Consider the following 21,115-nt stretch of genomic DNA (forward strand, 5'->3'; position numbering starts at 1 on the left):
ATTACAATATTTAACTGTTGAAGCAAGAAAAAAATAGTAATCTAGCATGAATGGTTTAGAAAAAATTACTTATTATGTTTTGGGAGACAAATATATATCCTAGTGTAGTTTAGCCAATAAAGAGCATGTGTGAATTTCTTATGCCAGTAACCAAAGTCCTTGCTCTGTGATTTCAGGTTTAGAGCAGGTGTTCCCTGCTTTGCCAAGGGAGGGAGGCGTTTTCGAGGTTCAACTCAACCTCTGTCTTTCATCAACATCATCATCACTGTTGTTTTTCATTGCTCGGCAGGCTTAGAAAATCCTCTTTATCCGCTTCCCTCCAGTCCTTGCTCTGGTTCAACTCAGATCTATGAACTCTCTTTGCTGTAAAGGAAGAAGGCCTTTTTGTTGAATTCTTTGTTAATCACATTGGTTCTTTGACCTCTGCTGGTCTCTAGGTCTGCCTTGCCCCTCAGTGAGCCTTGTCATTTACACCCTTGCCCCCTTTCTTTGGGACATTTTCCTTTGTAGCGACTTTAGCTCCATTTCCACCCGGTTTATTTTTGCACAGTTTAGTACAATGAATTCTGGCAGCTGGAGACAGAGTTTATTATTATTTTGTCTTCATTTCAGGGCAAGTTTTCTCTTCAAGCTTGCATATCATGAAAGAGGTATTTTGAAATATAAAATCACTAGTTAAAACTGCATGAACTTAATAGAGAGTTCTATCTAACAACACTGAATTCTCATAACATTTATTTTTGATAGTGGAGGTTGAAGCAATTAAAATTTTTAATGTTTACAAATGCTGATTTTTAATCATTAAAAAAAAGTAGTCACGTGGGATTATCACCTCAATAATTAAGGAAAAAACTATACTAGTATTTCATGGAAAGGAGCCTTTTTGGCTTTTATTTTGTGAACAGATTCTGGTTAATTATAAACAAATATCAATAATTCCTTTAGGCTGTGGTGAGTTGGTTGCTAGTCACACTCTTTCTCTGAGTTGTTAAGTAGTGTCTGTGATATTATTTATGAAGTTTGTTAGCTCTTACATATGTACATATTTGCAACTCAAAGCAGAGGAAAAATGTTGCGTGTCCCAGACCGCCTTCCACATCCGAAAAACTTGCTGATTTGTTTCCTAGTAATTAATCTTGACTTAAAAGCAGCATCCCTCAATTTCTATTTTCTTCTCTCAGACCAATGCATTTTAGGGCTACATGGCTTTATTAACTGCATTTATCACATTGAAAAATGGGCACTACCTTCCTGTCCTGTGCTCAAGTATTCTATTTACATCTTTAATTCAGATTTTTTTTCTGCATTCAAAAAAAAAATGGCAGAGACTTTAAATTGGAACAGCTGGATGCAGGCTGTTTAAGGAGATATGAATTAGCAAGCTAGCATTAACACTGTGAGGTTGGAGGGGTTTTCCATTCTTTTCTTCTTCTTTTTTAATGCAGAGGTTCTGCTCTTGCCTTCTAGTCTGTAAATAAAGATACTCTAAATGTGGTTGATATCTCTGTTTAAGTGCTCATCTTGCTTTAGGAAAATGAGGCTCAGCTACATTGATGTGTGAAAATAGTGTTTGCTACTCTCTCATGGATATAAAAGTGAAAATGAAGAGACAGGGAGAGACAGTAAAATAGAATCCATATTCAGTTTACTCCTGTCATTGTTTCTTAAATTTGTAAAGTAACCTCTTTATATGCACCTATCTGTGTTAATAGCACACGATTTCAGTGAGTATGTTTTTACTAAGATGGAAAACTTTTTGCTGGGGGGAGGTGTGGGGTAGATGGTATAGTCTCCCTTCTCTAGACTGACTCTGTCGTTTTAGTCTATAAGGATGGTCCTGTGTATTTGAAAGGTAAAGAAATGCTTTGGAATCGTATCAATTAAAAATAGTGTGGCCCCATTAAGCCAGTCCAATTAAATAGTTACAGATGCTTAATATCTCCATCATTTGGTGTCATCTCAGATTTATAAATTTTTTTCCCTTAAATTTCTTTAAGAAGGTTTTCCTATCAAAAATAAATTTTGTAGTTTTCATTGTATTTTATTTTCTCTGAGTGAGTACGGGTTGCTGTACAGGGGAAAGAAAGTTGAGTTCTCTGCAACCATTGGCTGACTTCCGGGCGGTTTTGATTCACCAAACTTGGCCACAGTAGGAAGGGGAAACAGCCTTCCCTACGGACTTCTTGGAAAAGCAGGGAAGTCACTTTTACTGAGGATGTGATCTGAGCTGGGCACCAAGCTACACTTGCCGTAGAATGAAGTAAAACCCTCTTGACCAGCACAACCTCCCTTGACCAGCACAACCTCCTGCTCTCCTGTGGTTATTTAATTCCGCCAGGATTAGAGGTTCTTTGGAATACAATTGAGCTGTTTCTCCTAGGGCTGGAAAGTAGGCAATTGGTACCTACTCATCTAATTCACAAACAGGATACAAATTCCTCTGCTACTCAAGTCTTGGACCAAATGGTCCCCGCTTAAACTCTACTACAATAGGTATTTGTTTGACTTTATAACCTTTTCGTTTCTCTTTACTTCTTTAGTGGGTTGAAACAAATAACTCTTTCCATTTTATTATTTCTACTCACGTTTTCTCATTTACATTCCAAGTACACTTCCTCTGTTTTTACTTTTAGTTAAAATACTGCAATTTTTAATTTTAACTTTACTTTTTTTTTGTTACAAATTTGGTGTTTCATTTACTCACTGAAAATAACTTTTCTTCACTTTATCGTTTCACACTTCATCCTCACCTTTTAAAAACTTTTTTTTTTTTTTTAGAAATATCGTTTTATAGAAACATACCTGGGTTTAAAATAGGAGAAGAGCAACAAGTCAAGTCAAGAATTTCTGAGGGATGTTGAAAAGACGGGGAGAGAGTTATGCCAGGAGGCAGCATCTCTCCTTTTACCAATGTAGTTCAGTCACTTAAAAAAAAAAAAAGAAGAAAACGAAAATGCATCATTTTTTCTACAGGATCCTGAGAGTCCTCTACCTCCCAGAGTGTGTTACACTTGGCAGAAACTCCACCACCCAGACAGCTCCAGTTCTCAGCCTGCTGTAAGCAAACTTGGGAAGTAGCTGCCTGTGGCTTATCCCTGCTCTTCCACCCCATTTTCAGTACTGGGGGAGCCTCCTTCTGAATTCTGCATTTTCTTGCCTGAATGCTAAAGCTTTTTCTGGTCTGTACTCTACATTCTAGAGCTTCGTTATTAACTGAGTATAGAGATGGCCTGATTTGTAGATTCTATGTGGATCAGAGATTATGCAGAAGTTGCAGATATAGACTATAGTTGCTTTATTGTCTTGGATCATCATGCCAATTTAATTTAAGGTCTTTTAGGACAGAAAGAACATCTGCCCATTTTGTTTGACATTCTCTTTTCCCCTTTATTTCAAACAATACACGTGCCCTTTGTCGTAAAATTAGTCAATGAGAAAAAAAATAAATAGCACCATCTCTTCTAGCACCTAAGATATATGCTGGAACACTGGTTAAACTCTTAAAGATATTTAAAGACATCTTAAAGATGTTTTTATAACATGCACACACACCCTTCTTTTCTCAATTTGAATATAGCATTGATTACAAGGTTACAAGGTATACCACTGTTTTATTAGTAGCGTTTGTTGTTGTTTGTTTCTTTTGTTTGTTTCTGCTTTAGTGTGTGTTTGTGGAGAGCCAGAAATGCTATCGCATTAAAAGCCTGTATCAATTGTAAAACACATCTCCATTTCAGATACATTAAAATGTGAAGAAGGAAAAACAAAGCCTCTGAAAGGAAATATTCTGTTTCAAAAAATGAGATCACACTGCTTTAGAACTTACTGTTTTGTAACCTGCTTTTATCACTTAACATTTTGTGCCATTCAATATTTTTCCACAACAGCCTCTTTAACACTGTGTAGACAGTGTTCCAGTGAATGGCGATTCCAGAACTTATTTAACCAATTCTTTGATTGTCAGTTGTTTCTGCTTATAAAAATCCTTGCTAGTTCCTGGTATGGTGTGAATGCATTCACTAATCATATATGTATTTGTTCAGTGGGTTGGTTATGGACCGAGCCTTTATGGACTTGGGCACTGTCTATGGTACTGCGCCTTGGGGGACGCATAGTTAAGTTAAAAGTATGTTAAAAGTTATGAAGACCTGAAAACAGAGGATTGCTTGTTAATATTAATCACCTGTTGATTGCAGTTCACAAGTTTGGTAATTATTTTTTCTTCAAGTATTCTGTCCCCTTTACCAAATCGAAGGCTGGGATATCCGCCTTTTCACAGTGATTCTTATTTCCGCTTTGGTGCACTGGAGGCCTAAGTGTCATCTATTTTTTTCCAAGTTAGTTGACCCATTCGTTGAATGGTTCCTTTTCATAGGAACTTGTGCTGGAAATTGCCTCTGGCAGTCAAAGGAAACATTTTTGTTTTGGAGAGAGAAATTTTCGTTTTTTATTCCAAAGTTCAGCATTTCTGTGTTTCCTATGAGTGCAGTGCTTTACACCAAAATGCCTCAGGAATACAAAGATGACTTCTTTTACCCCAGTGAATTCTGATTCAGAAATTCGTTTCTGTTGACCTGGCAAGTTCATTCAGCACCCATACTGGTCACCGTGTATCTTAGTTAGGTGCTGAGAAAATGGCCCGGCAGACTCTGATTACTGTGATGAAGGTGTTCATTATAGTATCCCTTATCTTTCTTGACTGTGATATATACTGAGCTTGCCTCTCTTGTCTGTGTCACCAGGAGATAGTTCAGAGCCCTGAATGTTCTCTTTTGTCTCGAATATTCCAGCCGCCATGCTTTTCTTGCATACCCAGCCCACCTCTTCTTTGACACTCTGACATAGTCACGTCTTTAATGTTGCTTAAAGATGTTTTTGAACATTTGGAAAGGGCTAGTTTCCCAGCATCTTTAAGTCGGAGGTACCCACTTATCCAGATACTCTTCAGGTAGAGGAATGATGATGGACCCTCATGAACATCTCAAACTTCTCGTTGATTAGAGGGAAACTGGATGGATCGAAAGTTAATGAATGGGAGCTCATTTGTGACTTACATCTTCCCCCTCTAGCTTAACCATTCATGGCCTCCCCACTCACTGCAGACTTTGTCTGGCAGAGGGAGTAATACGCTATTTTCCGCTTGAGCACCCAGAAGCCATTGATGTAAATTGATCAGTACTTTTTTGTGTTTTCCTGAAATTCTGTTTACATGCACATTTCCTCTTTGTCTGTAAAGTGATTTGTATCATAAAGCCACATCCATTTTTTCCCACTGTAATAACGACACAAAACTCATTGAATATTTGTGTTTAAAGATTCTTGGAAAACATAATGGTGTGACTATATAAGGCGTATATAATTTTTTTAAACAAAACCTGGTGAGTATTAATAAAAACAATGTTGGAGTCTTTATGATTGTGTTTTAAACATAGTAATTGGTCAACTGCATGTTCCTTAGTGCCAGAGGATCAGAGGAAAACATACTAGATGTGAAATAGCCCTTCTGTTCTTCATTTTACATTTTGAGTGGTGTTTCACTTACCTTTAGAAAATTTTCCAAACCTTCAGACAAATACTTGATCAAACGATGCGGGTTTGAAAGACATAAGCAAATTAGTTTCTGTGCAAACTTGTGTCCCCATTCAGAGAAGAACAAATTGAAAAATTGATATTCAATACCAACAAGATAATTTCGGGAAGCAATAGAGCATTGTTTTGACCACTAAGGAACATGAAGCTTTTAGGACAAGTAGAGAGAGCTTTGTACATTGTCTTCCATTTATTATCCGAAGACATTCCAGGTGAAAAAGAAAATGGGAAGGAAAGGTAGGAAGAGAAAGCTTTGAAAATGATTTGGAGACATGCAATGCTATTTCAAGTGGTTCTGGGGACTGGATAGAATACATCATTGCTTTCTTTGCATTCTTATGTCATCTTCTCCTGATGTTATCATTTGAAGTCAGACTGTGAAATCCTGTGTATTGGGAAACACTCTTTGTTACCTTGACCTGGCGACTCCTGCATTTCTTTTGAATTTTTTTTTTTTTTTTTTTTTTTAAATCACTACGTTGTTCACCCTACTCCAATGTCTTGTTAGTGGTTGGGTGGTATGGCTAAGATGGCTGATGACCTGAAATAAGGGCAGACTGTATAACTGTGTGTGTGTGTGTGTGTGGGTGTGTGGGTGTGTGGGTGTGGGTATGTGTTGAGAGAGAGAGAGATTGAGACAGAGGGTAAGAGAATTTTTCTGCTTACCTTTAAATAACTCACTTATGGATAACATTTGGATTATGTGTTCTCTTTAATCACACAGACTTTTGCCCCGTCTCTTAATACCTGTAGAACAAATTTTGTATCTGTAAACATCTATTGTAAACATCATTGTAAACATCAAAGGTGAACATCGATTGTGGAATAACCTTTTTACTCTTACAGAGTGATTTGCAATTCTGTTATTTGGAAATCTGTCTATATCTTGTTGATGATATTAGTAATTTGTTTTAACTAGAATGTTCTTTTTTTCTTTCTTTCTTTTTTTTTTTTTTTTTTTTTTTTTTTGAGATGGAGTCCCACTCTGTTGCCCAGGCTGGAGTTTCACTCTGTCGCCCACACTGGAGTGCAGTGGCACGATCTCAGCTCACTGCAACCTCCACCTCCCAGGTTCAAACGATTCTCCTGCCTCAGCCTACCCAAGTAGCTGAGATTCCAGGCACTCACCACTGTGCTTGGCTCATTTTTGTATTTTTAGTAGAGACGGGGTTTCACTATATTGGCCAGGCTGGTCTCGAACTCCTGACCTCAGGTGATCGACCTGCCTCAGCCTCCCACAGTGCTGGGATTACAGTCATGAGCCACTGTGGCCAGCCTAGAATGTTCTTTCTTAATAGAACTCATGACAGAATGAAAACGTGCTTAATTTTTATCTGTGATGTGGAGTTATGTGTCCTCTTTTCCACTTGGTTGTTTCTTTTCTCTTACTTTGAGTTACATTGTGAGCCCTTTCACACAAAGAAGGGTTTGAGCTTTCTCTATACTTGGATGTCATGATACACACCAGGTGGGAGCTTGGAATGTGTTTACAGATGATAATCATGTTGGTAAGGTCTCGGTTGATCACTCGATAAGTAGCAATTTGTTTTTTAATTCATTTCCTTGTTAAGAAAATATGGAGCTGGGCATGGTGGCTCACGCCTGTAATCCCAGCACTTTGGGAGACCGATCATGAGGTCAGGAGATCGAGACCATCCTGGCTAACACAGTGAAACCCCTTCTGTACTAAAAATACAAAAAAATTAGCCAGGCGTGGTGGCGGGTGTCTGTAATCCCAGCTACCTGGGAGGCTGAGGCAGGAGAATGGCATGAACCCAGGAGGTGGAGCTTGCAGTGAGCTGAGATTGCACCACTGCACTCCAGCCTGGGCAATAGAGTGAGACTCTGTCTCAAAAAAAAAAAAAAAAAGAAAAGAAAAGAAAAGAAAAAATAAAACATGGAGAGCATCTAATGCATTAGATATTGTGTATGCTAAGTTCTGAGGACCCAGGAGACATGATATGATCCCAATCTTCATATAACTTACATGTAGTGAAGGAGACAGATAAAACACAACACAACACAACAACAAAACTGGTAACAAACGAGCAAAAGTAGTCGATAAAAGTGTTATTGCTAAAACTCATGGTTGCAGAGCTAAGTGGAGACTCAAAGGGAATATGTAGGCTGAGATATCTGAGAAGTCCAAAGATGACAGGCAATCAGAACCAGGTGGATGCAGATCATCTCACCATGTCATCGAAACTCTGACTCAATTTCTCGGATCTGTTTTTCTGTGTGTCCCCCAGCAGGATGTCTGAGGCAACCACTAGTAGCTTCTGGCTGACATGCCACTGTTAACAGCAGCCCTGGTGGGTGGATCACACTCATCCAAGAAGTAGTAGGCTCCAGGAAAAGTTTTGAGGCCAATTTTCTTGCACCTGGATTGAGTTCCTTACCTACCCCTGAACCCATCCCTGATACTCAACATCCAACCCTGTGTAAAATATTTGCTGTTTGGATCTAGGAGTGGACTTAGCCCCAGTAAAACAGGGACTGAGTTGAGCGGGTTGGCTCATGCCTGTAATCCCAGCACTTTGGGAGGCTGACGCAGGTATATCACCTGAGGTCAGGTGTTTGAGACCAGCCTGGCTAACATGGTGAAAATCTATCTCTAGTAAAAATAAAAAAATTATTTGGGAGTGATGGCTCACTCCTGTAATCCCAGCTACGTGGGAGGCTGAGGTAAGAGAATCACTTGAACCCGCGAGGCGGAGGTTGCAGTGGGCCGAGATCGTACCACTGCACTCTAGCTTGGGTGACAGAGGGAGACTCCATCTCAAAAAAAAAAAAAAAAAAAAAAAAAAGGACTGAGAATAGGGAAGTGGTGGTTTCCCAGGAAATATTAAAGAGCTGTTACCAGAAAGCGAAATGAATCCTGGTTAGGTAAAAACAACAGATGCCTCCTATACAAATAAACACATGTGATCATTTGCAAGGAGATCGAGGACAAAAACAAAAAATGTGCTTGGGAAATGCAACCGCGAGAGGGGTATTGTGAATGGTGACTTCGAGCAAGACTTTTCCAAGAAGGTGTCTTCTCAGCTAGGACCTGAGAGTTAGGAAACTGCTATGAGGTAGGAGGATGCTAGGGAGGTGTGGTGGTAAGAAGGCCATTGGGTACATGGAAATTCCAGGAGGCTAGGCTGGCTCAGCCTCAGATGTGAGGAGTATGGTCAGAGAGAGAGAGAGTTCTGAGACAGGCAGGAATCAGAGTCTGGTAGATTACAGTTGCTTGCATCAACCCCAGTATCAAAGATCCCCATCTCCCATGCAACACCCTGGCATTAAAGCAGGGAAAGAGAGAAGAACGCTACAGAGGAGGACAGTAAGAGAGTGAGTGGAGTTTTCTTTTCTGTTTTAATTGAGAAGTGTTAGAGAATTGTGGAATCATTTCTTTCTAGGATTTTAAGCACCTCTCCATCTGCCTCAAATAATCAAATTCCATCCAATTAGATGCTGTTGCCACTCATAATATGCAAGTCTACATATGTACTAAACCCAGGGCCTCTCTGCATCCGGTTTTGATCTATATTTTCAAAGAAACCTGCTCCCCAAACTTGCACGATGATTCCTTCACAGATGCTGAGTCAGCAGAGAGCTAGTGCATATTTATCCAGAGATTCTGATGAAAAGAGGGAGAAAGAAAAATCTAAAAGCAGAAAAATACGAAGTATATGGAAATTTTGAGGTTTCCTGCTGAGTTAGGGAGAAGGGGTTGGGGAATCCTTGAATAAATCATAGTGCCTCACACAATGGCCTGCTTTGTCGAGTAAAAGCACTTTTGGTTGAGGATCAGAAATACAAAACAGTTTAATAATAGTGAGTGTTGTGAGGAGTTTCAAGTATCTTCGAGGGCATTTGACTTAAATGAGCTCAGTGATGGAGTATTCAAGTAAAGCCAGTGTTGTCAATATGCTAACTTAAAAGGCTAATCAAACAGGCAAGTGGTACAAGTGAGAAAAGGAACACAATTAGTTAATGGAAGATGGAGGGTAATATGGAAGGGACAAAAAGTTTTTTATTTTTATTTATTTATTTAGAGACAGAGTCTAGCTCTGTCACCCAAGCTAGAGTGCAGTGGCACGATCTTGGCCCATTACAACCTCCGCCTTCCTGGTTCAAGCCATTCTCCTCTCTCAGCCACCAGAGTAGCTGACATTACAGGTGTGCATCACCGTGCCTGGCTAATTTTTATATTTTTAGTGGAGATGGGGTTTCGCCATTTTAGCCAGGCTGGCCTCAAACTCCTGACCTCAAGTGATCCACCTGCCTAGGCCTCCCAAAGTGCTGAGATTACAGGCATGAGCTACTGTGCCAGGTAGGCAAAAACTCTTATTCTATTCATTCATTTGTAAAATTAAGCCAAAGATAGCATACTTTACTTTATGGAAATGTAACACACACACATCAGCACCCTTAAACATATACATTCACTTATAATGTATTGGTAATAACACAGGAAATTCATTGGTTTCTTATGGGGATATAGGACATTAGAGTGGTTAAAATAGTGATGATCTTGGCTGGGTGGTGGCTCATGCGTGTAATCCTGGCAGTTTTGGAAACTGAGGCAGGAGGATCATTTGAGCTCAGGAGTTTGAGACCAGCCTGGGCAACATAGTAAGACCCTGTGTCTATCTTTAAAATAAATAAATAAATAATAATTAAAATCGTGGTCTTTCTGGTGAGGCACAACTATATTCAAAATTTGGTCCTTTTCCTATTTTTTGCAGTAACCCTCAGTTTCTTCATCTTTAAAATGGGACTGTTACTCGTGCCTGAGGTTGTTTTTCAACTGATATTGAGCTGGTTGCTTATAGCTGTTGGACTTTTTGATTGTTGGCTGCGTCTTTTTGGTGGGTCAGTGTCCAAACTCTCTCTTGTTAAATAGTTCACAAACTATCCTTGCATAGTATCTTTCTCAAACAGTTATGGTGAAAGTTTATATTGCAAAAATAGTACTTAGAATCAGAGATGGCAGATAGTAGCTGTTTACTAAAAGTTAGTTGTAACCATCAGTACTGTTATCATTACAAAAAAACTAAGTACAAACAATTTCTTCTGCATATGTGTGGATGTAGAATGGGGGAGGGTAGATACAGGGCAGGAGAGATCACTCTAGCTGCAGTGGGAAATGGCTCAAAAACCAAGGAATTTCGTAATTCCTGGCTGGTGTAAACTCATTTTGTACCAGCTTCTCCTCGTAGGATCTTTCTTGGGTGTTTTATTTAACCCTTCTTTAAAATGGGGCTAATACCAGAAGGGGAATGGGATGAAATAATAGAACCATATTTAGTGTCTAGCTGAGTGGTTTGCACTGGTATGTGAGACTTTATGCTCTTTTCTTCTCCTATTACTTATAAACCAACAAGTATCTGAGACAAGTCTCAGTCAACTTAGAAAGGTTATTTTGCTGAGGTTAAGGATGCACCCTTGACACAGCCTCAGGAGGTCCTGAGGACACGTGCCCAAGGTGGTTGGGGTATAGCTTGCTTTTATACATTTAGGGAGACATGAGACATCAATCAATACATGTAAGATTTGCATTGGTTCTACCTGGAAGGGAGGGACACTTCAAGGAGGAAGGTGTTTCCAGGTCATAGGTAGATTTACACATATTCTGATTGGCAAGTGGTTCAAAGAGTTACCAGGAGAAAAGAATGTGTGGGTTTCAATAAAGGGTTGTGGAGACCTAGGTTTTATCATGCGGTTACAGCCTCTAAGAAGCAGGTTTTAGGGAGAATAGACTGTAAATGTTTCTTATCAGACTTAAAGTTTGTGTTGATGGTAATGGTGGAGAGGGGTATAATGAGGCACGTTCACCCCTCACTTCTCATCATGGTCTGAACCAGTCTTTCAGGTTAAACTTTAGATTGCCCTGGTCGAGGAGGGGGTCCTTTCAGATGGTGGGGGGTGAGGGTGGTCACCTTCAAATTTTATTTTTGATTTACATACTAAATAAAGCTCTCCGGTGAAGAGAACAAAAAAAAAAGCTTTAGAGAGGGATGCAGAGAAAACAAAATTGAAGTTGAAAGGAATTTTGAAATTTGTGTGTTAAAGGAATGACTATTCAGTGCTGATACCAGTGTTGTGAAAAATGGTTAGAATAAAATGCTCTTGAAAATTTCTCTTTTTAAAAAGAACCCTGACTGTTTCTGAAAATAAGTCATATTTGGACATTATGAAAAAATTGGCTATATGAAGTAGAATGTGACTCCCCCCAGCCTATCACTCATCACTCAACATTTTTGACGTATTTCCTCCGTCAAAAGGAAATTCAATATACTTGAATATTTGAATTTGAATTTTCATAGATACCCATTTTCCTCCAAAACAGAATCATACTATAAACATATTTTCATACAAATTATCTCATAAACATCTTCTAGTGTTACTGATGATTTGGGAAGACATGGGTTTTTAAAGGTTTTTTGTTTTTTTTTTTTTAGCATATGGCTATACTGTAGTTTATTTACCCATTTGCCTATTGTTGGATGTCAGGTTTTTCTTGACATAGCCTGTGATAAATATTAATGAAATGAACAATAACAACTTTAAAAATGTACAAAATGGACAAAGGAGAGTGAACAGAGGATTCAGAGGGGGAAAAAAGATCCAATGGCCGTAAATATAGGACACTGTGTTCACCCTCTCCAATGTCAGATGAATGCAAACTAAAAATATGTTGTCAAATTGAGAAATGTTTTGCAAAGGGCAATACTATACTGAATGCTTGTGAAGTTAAACTGCTAAACATTTTTAGAGGTTGCTTTGCAAGTACAAGGGATTTTTTTTTTAAGTGAAAGCGATTGTACTTTATAGCCTCATCAAGGATTATTTTTTGAGGAAATACTCAGAGATATAGTGAAAAAAAATGTTACATTCAAGGATATATGGTACAAAGTTAGCTATATACACTAAAACATTTCTCAAGTTTTCATTCAAAGAATAAAAGCCAGTATTGTCATGCTATGGTACTTTTAAGGCACTAAATGATGCCTGCCGTTGGTTGCTGAGTATTAATTTAGTCAGAGCTATGCATGCAGGCAGAGCTGGCCTATGCGGGACCCATTTTTGTGACTAGGAATTTATTCTGCACCAGTGTGGCATAGAGAGAAACCGAGTGAGTGCAGTGCCAGCTCGCCGCTAGCTTGGATGAATTCATGACACACCATTGCGCTTGGAGAAAATGCTATTTATTGAAAATAAAAGGGAATTTAGGAAGAAATGTAATACTCATCAGTAATTGCAAGGAAACTCTTGGATTTCATTCCAGAGTCTTGGTAATAGTGGTTACATAATACAGCAGTGAATGTATGTGTGAGATTAGAGAATTTTAGAAGGAAGAAACTGAGATTCAGAAAGAGACCGGGTATACCAAAGTGTATCCAACCAAAAGCATTCACAGAGAGGGAGCAGATCACATATTGAACAGTGGTGCTTTTGGAAAAGATCATATGACAGCTATAAAGACCCTGATGAAAGGTTACTAGAAGGTTATTCAAAGGTACTTTTCTTGAAGGCAAGATTTTAAGGCATGTTAGGGTAGGCATTCAAGTAGGGTGATTTTTTAAAAATGTATTTGCTTGCCGCAAAAGACAAGTACAGGTTCTGCTCTGATGCCTGTCCTGGACCTCTTTCCCTTTTAATGTTAGAATGTGGCGAATGCTCAGTAATCATTGAGCTAGGGATTTCCAAGGATCTTGTCTTTGTCTGCATCCCAAGTCCAGGGATTGTACAGTTGGTAAACTGTACCAAAGCATGGAGACCAGGTGTTTACCAGGATTGAAGCATAGTTTGTGCTCCTGTCACAAAGCCCTGTACCACAAGCCTAGTGCTGTATCCACCCAGAGACAACGGTGCCATTTTCTTTACTCCAAATTTACATAAGCTACCAATGTTTGCACCCATGCTGGGCTGGCCCCACCCAGAGGAGGGTGCTTTTTCTAATTCACAACCAGAAATACAGGCAGAAATGGTCCTGCCTGTGCCTACTTCTCTGTTAGAAAAGAAACACTCCTCTTAATCACACTCATCGGATTCCAGTTAGGCCACTGTTTGCAGGGGCATTCCCTGAGGAAATTCGGGCTGGAGAAGAGAGATGAAAATATGTTTCTCAATTCTAACTTTGTATAGGAACTCCATTCTTTGTCTATCCATAGACTATTGGATTCCCTTAGCCTATATGTGAAGAAGGATCTGATACAGAGCCTAAGTCTTACTGAGAGCCTTAGAATTGTCTTTAGTGAAGTGTTAAATAGTCGCTTTCAAGCATTCACTTTTTTAGATGTCTTCGCAGAATTTAAAGAAAGAATAAAACTTGCCAGGATATTTATGAATCATGAGATTTAATAGAGACCAAAGTAGATCTTATTATTGATGTGCTTACTGCTTCATTAAATTCCTCTTAAGGTTTGCGGCTTGGATATGGATCATTTGCAATAATAATTATGCAGTGATCGATTGATTGGGTCTGACATTGCACTTGTCACCTTGAAATGCAAAATCCATCTATTTTCAACAGTGAACATTTCTCGCTAATCTTGCACACCAGCATGTGATAGTTTATTTTATGGAGAAAGTACAATTTATAAAGTTTGGAGACTTAACATTAACCTTTTACTAAGAATGAAGTATCACTTGTCATTTTACAAAGAAATGAAAATCATCCAACCAGCAATTTTTTTGAGATTAGAAAACACAGCCTAATTTCAAAAGAATTTTTCAAACTCAAAATGCATGCACTTCAATTGAGTGCTACAAGTATATTGTGAGTATTGGAGTTTACTAAACCTTCACATGGAGTATAAATGATAAAACTGTGAGCTTGAGACTAGCTCTGCTGTGTGTGCAGACACACACACACACATTTAGACAGACACACATCTATTTGTCTACCTATTTCCGCATTTAATTCCCTAATTCTATCTTTGCCTCAAAAAACAAAAAAAACAAACAAACAAAAAAAACAATGCAACACTCTGTTTCTGAAGAGTGTGGGTGCTTTCCAAGCTGTCGGACCAAAGTATTACTGAAAGTTATTCCATTTGAGGATTTGCACATTTCTTTCCAAGTTGTGATTTTTAAAGAGGGGATAAAAAACCAATGACCTCATTCTTTTGCATTTGTATCAACTTTGATTTCCAGAACTTTAACTGTTTTGAGTTTATGACATGTCCAGTCTCAAGTCAGTATAGCAATGAGTAATCATTATAGAATTGCCTATTAAGGGGCAGGCATCGTTCCTGATGCTGGAATAAAATAGCAAATGAAGCTGACCTGGCCCATTTCCACACAGAACCTACATACTAGCTAGGAAGCAGAAGACCACCTTCAGTCCTGCTGAATTTAGAAATACAGTATATTAATTGGTATGAAAAGACGTTCACAATGTATTGCTATGTTAAGAGATGATTGGTGACAAAAGCTGTGTATCAAATGTATAGATAGATTGATAATCTACACACCAAGATGCTAAAAGTGATTAGTTTGAATGATTTCTTTTCTTCACCTCTCTGCAGTTTATAGTTTTTTGTTAAGTACATCTCTTGTTTACATAATAAAAATGACTTAAAGAAATGTAAATAATAATGAATATGCCTCATACAGGACAAACTAAGCAACAAGTCTGGTGGTATCAGAATTTGTACAGAAAAACCTCTAAGGTACCCAGCAACATGTCAGAAATTACCAGACTCGTGACTTAAAGTGCCTTTAACTCTTAGTCATGAGAAAGTACTATTACCTAGTGATACCATTTGCAAAAGAACACACAAACAGATGTTTCTGTTGTTTAGCTGAGTCTCTCTTTCAAACATGCATGGACAATTGAAATCTTCCAAGTATCCGTTGGTTTACACAACTTGCTCCCTATTATTAACAACAAGAGTAAAATAGAATTTAAATTTTGTTTTGTGTTTTTCCACATATAAAATCTAAAATAGTTTGTTACTAAAAGCAATCCTGCAATCCCACAGATGTCAGAATAGTAATTTTAGGAAATATGTACCTATCTGTATCTATATGGAAATTAAGGCCAAGATAAGTAATAACAAAGTAGCATTGATTTGTTAAATGTCTTTGCTAGTGACTGCTGTCTGGAATACTGAAAACTGCATTATTAACCTCTAAATTTTGTCCCTGAGACCCTGTTACCACTCACACCCATTCAATGGAATTGAGGATATAAGACAGTCCTATTAGTTGATGTAACTTCTCATAAGGGGGACCAGTGTAGCTTGAACATCTTCTTAATCAGTCTGGTACCTCATCCCCATCAGGACAGTATGCCCCTCTGATTAAAATAGACTATTGTCATCCTGAGATGGAGGGAAATTGATTCTAACTCATGGACAAGGAAAGAGTAAAATTTAAAAACATAATCTATTCAAGATCCTGACTTTAAAAGCAATGGCTTACCTAAGATTACACAAATAATTTATGATAAAGGTGGGATGAAAATGTTGGGCTTCTATAGTCAAGTCAGGACCTCTTGCTGTGATATTGCTAACTCCTCAGCCTGGGTTTTTATATCGGGACACCAGAAAGACACATGTTTTCCTGTTGGTTACATATTCATGGTCAGTGGAGTTAAGGACAATTAACCAAGGAACTCTAATGTTCATTTTCTTCAACCACTTCATCCTTTCTTGAGTATTGCTCTACCTTTTTTGATTGTGACTTGCAAAAATAACCAACACAAAGAGGCTCAGACAAAACACATTATTCAAGGGAGAACTCACTGGTGTACAAAACAGAAAAGTCCAAGAGATGGATCTCAGGTACAGCCCCAACCATATTCAGAAAATATACTCAGAAATCTCTGTGCTTGTGTGTGTGTGCATGTGCTTCTGTGCTTGTGTCTGTGTCTTTATGTTTCTCAGCTCTGCTTTCTTTGTTTCAGTCACAGAAAAGCCCTTCTTGGCACCTACAGATCTCCACTTACATTCTTCTAGCTGAGCCCCTTGAGCTGAAAGAGAGCACCTCTGCCACTAAAGCTTGAATGTTTAAGCAAAAGTCTCAGGACTGCCTGTCATTGCTTCAGCTTAAAGTATAAGCCCATCCATTAACCAGTCACATTGGCTTGGCTGTACTCTATGGAGATTGGCCAGGTCTAGGTCACATGGCAACCCATGGAGGCCAATCCTTAATCTTTTTCTCTGGAACCATATGGTCTGATTTTTTTTTTTTTTTTTTTTTGCTTCACCTTTTTTCTTTTTTCTTAATTTTTTATTCTCATAGGTTTCGGGGAATGGGTGGTGTTTGCTTACATGAATAAGTTCTTTAGTGGTGATTTGTGAGATTTTGGTACACCCATCACTCAAGCAGTATACACTGCACCCAATTTGTAGTCTTTTATCCCTTACTCCACTTCCACCCTTTCCCCTGAGTCCACAAAGTCCATTGTATCATTCTTATGCCTTTGCTTCCTCATAGCTTAGCTCCCACTTACGAGTGAGAACATACAACGTTTGGTTTTGCGTTCCTGAGTTAGTCTCCCATCTCATCCAGGTTGCTGCGAATGCCATTGACCCATTCCTTTTTATGGCTGAGTCATATTCCATCATATCTATCTGTCTATCTCTCTCTATATATCTATCTATATAGGTAGATATATAGGTAGATATATAGACTCAGTCACAGAGATATATATCTATATATCTATATAGATATGTATAGAGATAGAGAGATAGATAGAGATATCACAGGTTCTTTATCCACTCATTTGATTGATGGGCATTTGCGTTGGAGGAACCATCTGATCTGAGAATGGAGGAGATATTGTTTCACTCAGGAGAGGTATAGGTACACAATAGATGCTAAGGAAGGAAAGCAGTTGTTCTTTGTCTAGTCTTTGTCTGTGCTAATGACAACTCTGTGAAACTACTCAGTCCAGGAGGATTTCTTACAGCACAACTCTCTGGTGTTCATGGGACTGACAGTTCTGGAATATTTAAAACTATTCAGTACCCCCACCTCCTATCTTGAATGCCTCCTTGTCCCTTGAAACTCCTTTACTCTGAATCTATAGCAGCATCATGACCTGTGAAGACACAGTGCACTTTGAGTTCATTTTTCCTGTGGGCTCTTTTTTGTTTTCATGTGTCAGGTTCATAATGACTGTGTGTGCATGAATGTGTGCATGAGCGTGTGTGTAAACACATACGTGAGTTTCCATCTCTAGAAATTACTGTTATTCATCCTGGTCAGAGAATGTACAGCTTTGTTTAATTAAATGGTGAAGCTAGTTGAGAATTGGCAAATGGAGTCAGATTGAAAAATATTTTACAGCTCTTTATTCTTCATTTGATATTTCTTGTGTGAAACAGAGAAAGAGAAAAACACCCTTGGTGATTGTAAGTGATGAATTTAAGTCTTTGGCATTCCTTTATAATTCAGTAGGTCATTAATTCTGCACTACTTGTTGCCTTTTGGCTTAAACATTTGTGTTTTCTATGTGCTTAGGGACTTCTTTTTAATCTTTTAGACATCTGTCTATCTCAAGGTCCTGGCATAATAATAATGATTTTGTTTCTTGTGTAATGATTTGATTTAATTCAAACATTGTGGAAATCCTACCATGTGTGAGCTCCATGCTAGGTGCTTGAGATATGAATTCATGACACATAATCCCTGCCACCGAGAAGCACAAAATTTTTAAGGAGAATTAGAGAGTGACATGACCAGATGCCCTAAAAGGTGTCTGCTGGACAGCATTAAACAGATACACAAACAAACAAAATAGTGTATTAATTAATTCATGAAACAAGTATTTATCATGCACCAGACACTATTCTTGGCAGTGGGCATGCAACAAGGAGGACATGGACACGTCCCTAATCCTGCGAAGCTTGCATTCCCATGTAAGCCACACAGTTTAAACACACACACACACACACACACACACACACTAAATGAACAAATGCATAATTGCGGCCTGTGGTAAGTGCTGTGATGTCAGGAAATACTTGTATGAGGAACTGATATTTAAGCCTGTTTCGAAAGTGGGGAGGACCAACTATGCAAAGAGCCAAAATGCAAGAACATTGTATCCAGCGAGAACAGAAAGTGCAAAGCCATCGAGGCTGAGAGAGATTGCTGGGTTCAAAGACTGAGTGGCTGGTGGGTAGTAAACCTGTGGGAGATCAGCACACTGTGAGCTGGAGAGCAAGGTGGAAACCTTTATTCAGGGATGTAAATGCCTTCTGGGGCAGACAGACAGTAGATATTCTCATCTAACTCACCATATTCTGGGGGTATTGTTAGCTCAAACTGGAAGGGGGCCACTCTAGGGTGGAGGCTGGACCTCACCTTAGGATTCCTCGATTCTTGTACAACACTCCTCTCCTTACACAGGAGGCTTTATTTTCTTAAACACAGCTTTACTGAGGAAGGATTAACTGTACATATGTAAAGTGTACATTTTGATAACTTGACTTCTGTGCATACCTGACAAACTTGACTGTAATCAAGGTAGTGAACATCTCTGTCACTCCAGAAGCTTCTTCCTACGTCGCTGACATCCTTCTTTCCTCTCCTCCCCTTCCACCCTCCCCAAGACAACCACCAATCCACTTTCTATTTCTACACACTAGTTTGCGTTTTCTAGAATTTTATATAAATGGAATCATAGAGGAGGTGGAGTTACTTTTTATAGCTATTAAGCCCACACAGAATAAAAATATTCTAATCTTTTTTTCCGTATGTCTTTTTGTGTCTGAAAAGGATCTTAAACATCTCTAACAATAACCTCCTTGTTTTCTCTATCCGTGGTCTAAAACCTGTGTTTGCTTGATGCTAAAGGGTGGAGGGATTTTCTGACTTGAAAAAGGTAGAGTTTACCTCTCCTTTTCTTATCTCCATTATTATTTTGAAAAATGCAATTGACCTAGGAAAGAAAAAGGGGGATGACAGTGACATAAGATTGGGGGGGGAGAGGGTAGAGAGGTGAAAGGATGAATCAAGCAAAGATGCTGCTTCATCGTTCTGATCCCAGAAATTAGATATGTGGATGACCAATTTTCAGCTAATTAGCATAAAACAAAATACATTTCAGGAAAATTGTGCTCGACACAATTTAATCTCTGATGGTTCAGAACAGTCTCTGGGTCATCATGAGCATCAGCTCTGGAATCAGAAGCAGTGGGGAGAAGGATTAATGGGGAACTGGTGTTCAGGGAGCTCAACATATATGCTCACAATCCCCCCATTAACAATCAAGAACTTCTTCCTATTTTATTTCAGTACAGCTTGTCCTTTGTTTGCTTCCTGAATAATTTGAAAACATGTACAAGTTGAAGTGTAGTGCAATATAAGACTTTCAGATATTAAACATTACATAGTTTAGGTATACAATTGATTCATCCATTCATTGATCTGGTAAACATTTATTAAACATGTACTGTCTCCAGGATATGTTTCTAGGTACTGAGTATATGGTGGTGCACAAGGTGATTCTATATGTGCCTGTAATTGTTTGTGTTTGCCTATGGTTCAGTGGGATTTGTTAGACATATGATTAATTGCTTGTAAAATAGGAAAGTCTACCCTGAGCATAGGAGTTTAAAGCAATGCAACAATTTTGCAACATCCACCACAGTTAAAAGTGTCCATACTCTTTGATCCTCTGATGGTACTAGTGGAAATTTATCTTGGATACACTCACCCCTGTGCTCAAAGATGCATGTATTACGAGGCTCATGAAGGCTTGTTTGTTGTACCTAAATCCCCGTCAAGGATGGACTAGTGAAACGAGTCATGATATATATTTATGGTTGAATACTATGCATCTATGAAAAGAAGGAGGTTGGTTTGTCTGTGCTGACATTCAACAAACTCAGACATATGGTCAAGGAGGAGAAAAGCATGAAGCATAACGTTATGTGTGGTAGGCTTGCATTTGTCAATGGGATGGAAAAGAGGGCAATATACGTGCAGCATAGGGAAATACAAGATACTGCTAACTTTTGAAAATTTATTGATGAGCAGGGGAGTGAGGATGGAAAAAGAGCCACCTGTTTGAATTGCTTTAAGTATTTCCAAGGTGAATGTACTGGATTTTCAGTTTTGGAAAACTAATCTTAAAAGTAGAAAAATAGATAAAACAAGTTTATAAAGGATACCAATAGATTTTCTAATGTTAACCTTGGGACGTCAGAAATTATTGGATGCAAACATCTCCAAAGGTTGCTATTCTGTCCCCCTTCTCCCTTGTCCATGCCCTGAAACAAAGAGAAAATGACCAAATCCCTGCAACCAAACCCTCTCACCAGATTTGACTACTGCCAGTGAGATTATTGAGTTACCAACTGCCTCTCAGGACCCTAAGGCAATTTGGAGCCCAGAAGGAAAGTGAGGCCCCCAGGTGGGATGTATGGAAGGAAGGTGGTGCACCTTTGGGCCCTTGTGATCCAGGTGAGTGACAGAGTGACTCACCTAAAAAGAGAGGGAGGTCTCTGCAGTTGGAAGCTGCAAATGATGATGGTAGAATTTTGCACAACCCAGGGATCACAAGCCCAGTTTT

The 21,115-nt window shown here is 38.8% G+C and overlaps 1 protein-coding gene across 25 annotated transcripts in view; it reads left to right on the plus strand.

Moving 5' to 3' along the window:
• Positions 1-21,115, plus strand: part of RBFOX1 (RNA binding fox-1 homolog 1) — a 2,479,284-nt gene that overhangs the window by 1,853,051 nt on the left and 605,118 nt on the right. The gene's annotated exons all lie outside the window — the stretch shown is intronic.

This window comes from Pan paniscus, chromosome 18 (genome assembly GCF_029289425.2).
Source record: "Pan paniscus chromosome 18, NHGRI_mPanPan1-v2.0_pri, whole genome shotgun sequence".
In the NCBI taxonomy this organism is placed as follows: Eukaryota; Metazoa; Chordata; class Mammalia; order Primates; family Hominidae; genus Pan; species Pan paniscus.